This window comes from Pteropus vampyrus, unplaced genomic scaffold (assembly GCF_000151845.1).
Source record: "Pteropus vampyrus isolate Shadow unplaced genomic scaffold, Pvam_2.0 Scaffold141, whole genome shotgun sequence".
Taxonomy (NCBI): domain Eukaryota; kingdom Metazoa; phylum Chordata; class Mammalia; order Chiroptera; family Pteropodidae; genus Pteropus; species Pteropus vampyrus.
Window position 1 is genome coordinate 340524 of NW_011888922.1, and position 6416 is coordinate 346939.

The following is a 6416-nucleotide window of genomic DNA, read 5'->3' on the forward strand; positions in this document are numbered from 1 at the left end:
ATTCACACTCACATTCACACTAACAGGACTTACCTGAAAAGAAGTCTAGGTAACCTGGAAAGGTCAGTCTAAATTTTCTTATTCAGTAATTCTGCGTCCCTCACTTCAGAGTAGCTAAAACTTTGATGATAGGAATTTCTGAGGTATCTCTAAACTTAGTAGATGAGAAAATTATAGACAGGAAAAAGAATTAGAGAAGGCTTTTAAAATTCAGTCTTACTTCCTTATTTCCCAAGCATGTAGTATTTCTGATCTAGTAGGGAATCAAAAATGCCTTGTTGATAAAAGTCACATACCCTAATATTAAAGTTCACCCAAAAGCCCACAACCAGGCTCAAGTAATGTAGTGATACATGGATATTCACTTAATGGGGTAGAAATTAATTATTACAATAATTCTCAGGGTTGGAAAGGACTCAAGTCTAAGTCTTAGAAGTTCCCAAAGGGCTCCGAATGTGGCAAGGGCTTGGCCATGAAGCCAAACTGAAAGATGGAGGCCAAAGTTGCAAAAGGATACGTCTGGTCCCACTAGCCCTGTATATGCTATGGTGTGGTTCTCTGCCCTACAAGAACAAATTTAATAGAACTAGTTTATATATTATATAGGTCATGATGGTCCAAGAGGCCAAACAGAACAGAAAGAGCAATCCATCACAGAGAAGTGACCAGGGCACAGGCCTACATGGGAAGCAGGCAGAGGGGCCTAGGGTCAAATTATGAACCCAGTGTGACCAAGTCACTTTACTTTGAACCTGCTGCCTAACCTGTAAACTGTAAGAAGATTATCCATTCCATGGCACCAATTTGAGATGAAAACGAGATGGCATTTAGAAAACATTTAGTAAATAGTCAATGCCAAATAAATGTTTATGTAATAAATAAATGAAAGAACATGTAAATGGCCATCAAAACTATTTTCTTCCAACTTCCTAAGACTCAAGAAGAGGGAAAGATGGCAAACTCCTTCAACAAAGACATTGGACCTGACAAGGGCCCAAATTCAGGATTGGTTGAGACCCTCTAGGGAAGTCCACTCATGGCTTGCAGTCTTCCCCCTGGTAGGCGGCCAAGCCCATGAGGTGTCTGCCCCTCTAAGTTTCCTTAGAACTAAAGAGTTCACCCATTACTAAGGCAGGGCCTTTCACTTACTCAAGTTAGAATGGCACTTGGGATCACAATTGAGAAATGAGCCGCTCTCATGATAACTGGTGCTATTTCAGCAAAACAACAAACAAAACAAAACAAACAAAAACACCTCTGAAGAAATCGAAATGAAAATTCTAGATAAGAGTGTTCATCCTCCATCTCATGTTAACTCCCTCTCATATTTTCCCAACAAGTATTTTAAATTCCAACCACTTTCTTCTGTTCCCACTTCGTACTGCCAGTCCCTTATTTTGAACTTTCTACTCCGAATAGATGGCTTCTTCTCTCTTCCTGAGAAGATAGGGGCTATCCACATAGTGTCCCCTCAGCTTCTCTCATCTCCGTCTTCTAACTACATCTCACTTGTGCCTCATGCTTCCCTCTCTTCTGTCAGAGGAGAAGCAACATAATAAAGTGAGTAGAGTCCAGGATTATGGATACATGTAGATATTGAATAAAATTCCTATGTCAATATTCACTGCCCACGGAACATTGAACCTCAGTATTTGAATCTGTAAAGTGAGGAGATTAAATAGCTAACCCTACTTTTATCAAATAGCATAATATACATGAGTCCATTAGGCTCTAGTTATCAAAACAAACAAGCCATTCAGTAACCATCCTTCCAGTAACATGTACTTCATCTATGTGTGACTTACTCTTGTCCTCCAAAATTGTGTTAGTTGGGTCTTCATCTAAGCAGGGTCATTAATTTTTTTGGGGGGAAGGGGAGGGGAGTTGAGGTATTTTCTGCATATTTGATTAATAATGATTAATAAATGGTAATATTTATTTGATCTCTTGCTATGTGCCTGACACTGGTGTTTTTCCACATGCTATCTTGTTTAAAACCTCATACAACTCTGGGAGTTAGGTATTATTATTCTCTGCTTTTTAGAGATGTGTAAACAAGTTCAGTGGTATTAAATGCCTTGTCCAGTTTCACGTAGCTAAGAGTGAACTAGATCAGAATTTGAGCCAATGCAATTGGGATCTAAAGCCTTAAGTCCCAAAACTACTTCCTTTTCATTATCAAATATATCTATTCTGTACCTTTCATTTCCAGTTTCAATTGATTTTTCCTCCCCTTATATATATACTTTGCCATCCCTGGCTCATGCACATTATAAACATTGTCACATATGTCATCCATTGATTGATTGAGTTCACAAATATTCATTGAGCCCTGCTATATTCTAGGCAAGTATCTCTGAAATAAAATAAAATAAAGCAAAAGGCAAGCAAATAAACAACAAACAAAAAACAATAACAACAACGAAATAAACAGAAACGTATTTCAAATCTGAGGTAGAGCTATAAAGCTATATAAATATATTTTTGGTTTAGGGGCCATGAGAATTGTCTAATATATTAAATGACGAGCTTACTGTTGTTTCTAAATAATGTCATTGATGAGGGACGATGAATGTATTTTATTTCTGGAACCATGATATTCAAACAAACAAAGTGATGGAATAATCTTCTAGAGCAACCACTATGACCTGCCTGCTGGATCCTATTCTTCCTTACGTCACTCTGTGTCTGGGGGTATACAGATTGGGACCTTGGATCTCACCCCCATTGCAAGACTCACTTCTCTATATTAAGAGAATATCAGTGGATATTTATGAGTACTCCCAGAGGATGGAGAAACCACAGGAAAGTCAGGCACTATAGAATCCAGGGTGAGATGCAGCCATGCTAAAGAAGTACTGGAAAGACATGGGTGAGACCAGTTCTCATTCTAGCTTTTATTTACCATTAACTTACTGTTTGACCAGGTACAAGACACTAACCTGGGATTGACCTCAGTTTTCTCATCTCTGAAATAGAGATTAGAACCAGGGATCAATGGAGAAAGACTCAGGAGAGAGATCCAGGAATTTATTTTAAATTCTTTCCTTTGACAAAGAACCAAAAATTTAAAAGAAGGAACTTGCGTGATTCTTCAGTTAGATATCAAGGTCTTCAGCCTGCCCTCACCTCCAGGACATCTTTGAATTACAGCTCAGCTGACAGTATCTGCTGAGGCAGGATTAGAAAGGTGATGTAGAGATATTGCCTTGATTCCGAGAAAGAAGTAAGCTAGATGAGGATCAGACAGCATCTTTATCTTCACAAAAGTGATGTCTCACCTTGTCTGTGAGTGTCTGGCCGACGTCTCAGTTCCTGGAAACTCCAAATTCAGAGTGACACCTTTAGTAGGACTTTTCTTTTTGAAATGATTCTTACTGGAATTGGCTATTTAAAAAATTTACTGCTGGGAGAGTGAATGATAACACAGTTTTATGCCAATTAACATCCTCTTGATAACATTTATCTGAAAACTGGAAATTGTTATTTCATCTAAACAGGAGAAAACCATATTTACAATGTCATTTTGAACATGAGAACTCTGTCTTACTAACTTCAGCCATCAAGCCATTTTAGAAGTGGAAGTAGGTAATTACCTTATTCACACTTATTTAGCAAGCATTTTACAGCAGCATTCAGAATTCAAGGAAGAGGCGATACTTGTGGGGTGATGGGCTTTAGCAAATGCTTAGGCTTTGTTTGAAGAATCACTGCTGGGTACTTTATTGAAAAAAAAAATCTCTAGGTCTCCCAGATAAATTTTTAAGTAGAGAAAGATGGTTGAAGGAGATGGGTGCGAAAAAGAAATTCAGTATTCTTTCACTTTTCTCAAAGCTCAAGTGCCTCGGTGAATGGGAGGGGTATTTGTACATGAAGAGGCTACTTGAACAAAATTGAGAAGGCTTTCTCCTACTTACAAAGTGAGATACAGTGAAGTTAAATGAGGCATGTAAAATAAATTCACTTCAGATTCTCTCTAATCTACTATCCTTCTGCAGAGGTGATGTTGGTGGTATTTGCTACTCATCATAAGAGTATTTTAATGAAAACTAATCTTTCCTGAGATGCAAAATGACACATTTGAAGACCATGAGAGGCAGCCGGTCCATCAGAATTAAAGCAGGTATTATCCTGTGCTTTGTCTTTGACCTATAAACTACCTAGGTCTTATTTTCTTTATTTTGGTTGGCATCACCACACCCCTCCATACTACCCTTTGCTTCCATCTCACTTTTATATATGGAACTTCCAAGTAAAGGTCCTTTGTAGATAAAAGACTCTACAGCTAAAAAATATTTGCAAATCAAAGAAATGGATGATGTCTAAGGATACTTGAGATTTTTAACATTTAGAATTCTAACTTAGAAATTGTTACCACTTATAAAGCCTCTGTAAGGCGTGATTTTATCAAACACTTGATGTTTCCTCTGCCAGCTGGGCTACTGCTCCTTGGGGAGCCCCCTTCTTGAGAGTCAACCGAATTCTCAGAATGGAGTTATGAACATCGGCATTCGACAAATGATTTCCTGTGTTTTGCAGCATTCCCTTATGCTCCTCCCTTGATTTATAAAACACTTTTGTACTGCAAAGTCTCAATGACATTAAAACAGGTAATAAAGGAACAAAATATTTCATGAGCACCAATCTATCAGTTATTATGTTTTATCATGTTAAAAGCATGAGATAAGCATTACCATCATCACCATGCTTGTTTTCCTGACAAAGACACTGAGACCTGGGAGGAGAGTGACTTCCACAGGGCAACTTGGAGAGTTAGCAGCAGTGTTAGGATTTGAGACCAGGGCTTTCTAAGCCAAATCCAGGCTCTACTGCACAAAGCCACACTTGCTTTTCACACCACTCTGCTTAGATTGAGAGTCCACTGCTTCAGAGAGCTCAGCTGAGGTCACTGCACGGGAATCCATCTATCTCAGTCAGTCAAGTGAGCCAGTGCTATTGACTGAGCCACAGATTCCAAAAACCATTATCATCTACAGTTCCCAGAGGCTGGGAAAAATCAGGCCCTCTCCATAAAAGCTTGGAGTTCTAAGTATTCCTGGTGATTTCAAGCTAGCTGAGAAAAATATTTTTCAATGTATAAATGAAAACAATTGAACAACATCATTATGTTAATCTAGAAACTTAATAGCCTTCAGACTGAGCTTAAACTGGAGAACAGCTTTAAATAAAATCCCAAGTATTAATCGAAATGATAATAACCATCGTAGAAACGATCATTTATTGAGCACCTACTATAATTTAGGTCCTTTACATATGTCATCTCATTTAAGCCTCATAGCAAATGTTTCTGTGACTGTGACTGTGACCTATGAGGGGACATTATAAAAGACCCATTTAGAAGTGAGGTCACCGAGGAGTGGCAGGGCTTGGTAGCCTATGAATTATCACACAGGTGGTTTGCAAAATTCTTACTCTCACTCCCTGTCAGAAACCTATTGCCATTCTATTCTTCTTTGTAACTTCCTTCTGATAAAAGTGTGATAGAATCCAAATCTGTGCTTTATACCTGAGTTATCAGAGCTTAGATTTTTAGTTTTTTTTTTTTCTTTTCTGGGACAAAATATGGTAGAATCTCATTATTATGATGATTAAACCAGAAGAACATTATCTCTCTGCATTTGGAGCTTCATGATTGAAATGACATGATGTGAATAAAAAAAAAAAAAAAAAAGTTAGCCAAAATTCCATTGACATTCACAGTGCTCAGTGGTCATTTGTCAGTGTCCAGAGACATTTTTGATTGTCACAACTGTAGGCAAAAGGAGACTAATGGCATATAGTGCGTTGCTAAACATTGTACAATGCATAGAACAGCCCCCCACAAGAAGGGATTATCCAGCCCAAAATGTCAATGGTGTGGATATTGAGAACCCCTCCCTTTAGCCTAATCCCAAGCACCAGGCTGGAATTAAGTAAGCAATGTTTTTTTGCTCAGCCTAGTGAAAAATAATTCCTCTTGGTAACTATTGGTCACTATTATCAGACTTATTGATATTTTCTTATGGATGTGTTTGTTCACGTGGATATTGTCTCTTTCTCTGACTCAGATACTCATTTATATGAACCAGGAGTAGGTCTACCTGCCCAGAGTTTATCTAAGCCACAGCCAAGTCAAGTAGAAACTGAATAAATATTTGTTGACAGTGAACGAATAAATTAACAAAAATAGTAGCATCAGTTCTCCTCATAACTGAACACAGAGACCACAGTTCCCCCTTTCTTATAAAGTGTGATTTGGACTTCAAAAGCCTACCCTGGCTGCAGGCCATTAAGTACCACACATTCAGTATGGAATTCTTTATCTTCTGAAATTTTCTGGGCAATTTCACAGATACAGATAGTTTAATTGAGCCTCAATGCTACTCTGTGGTTTTCCTAACTAACCACTTAACTGC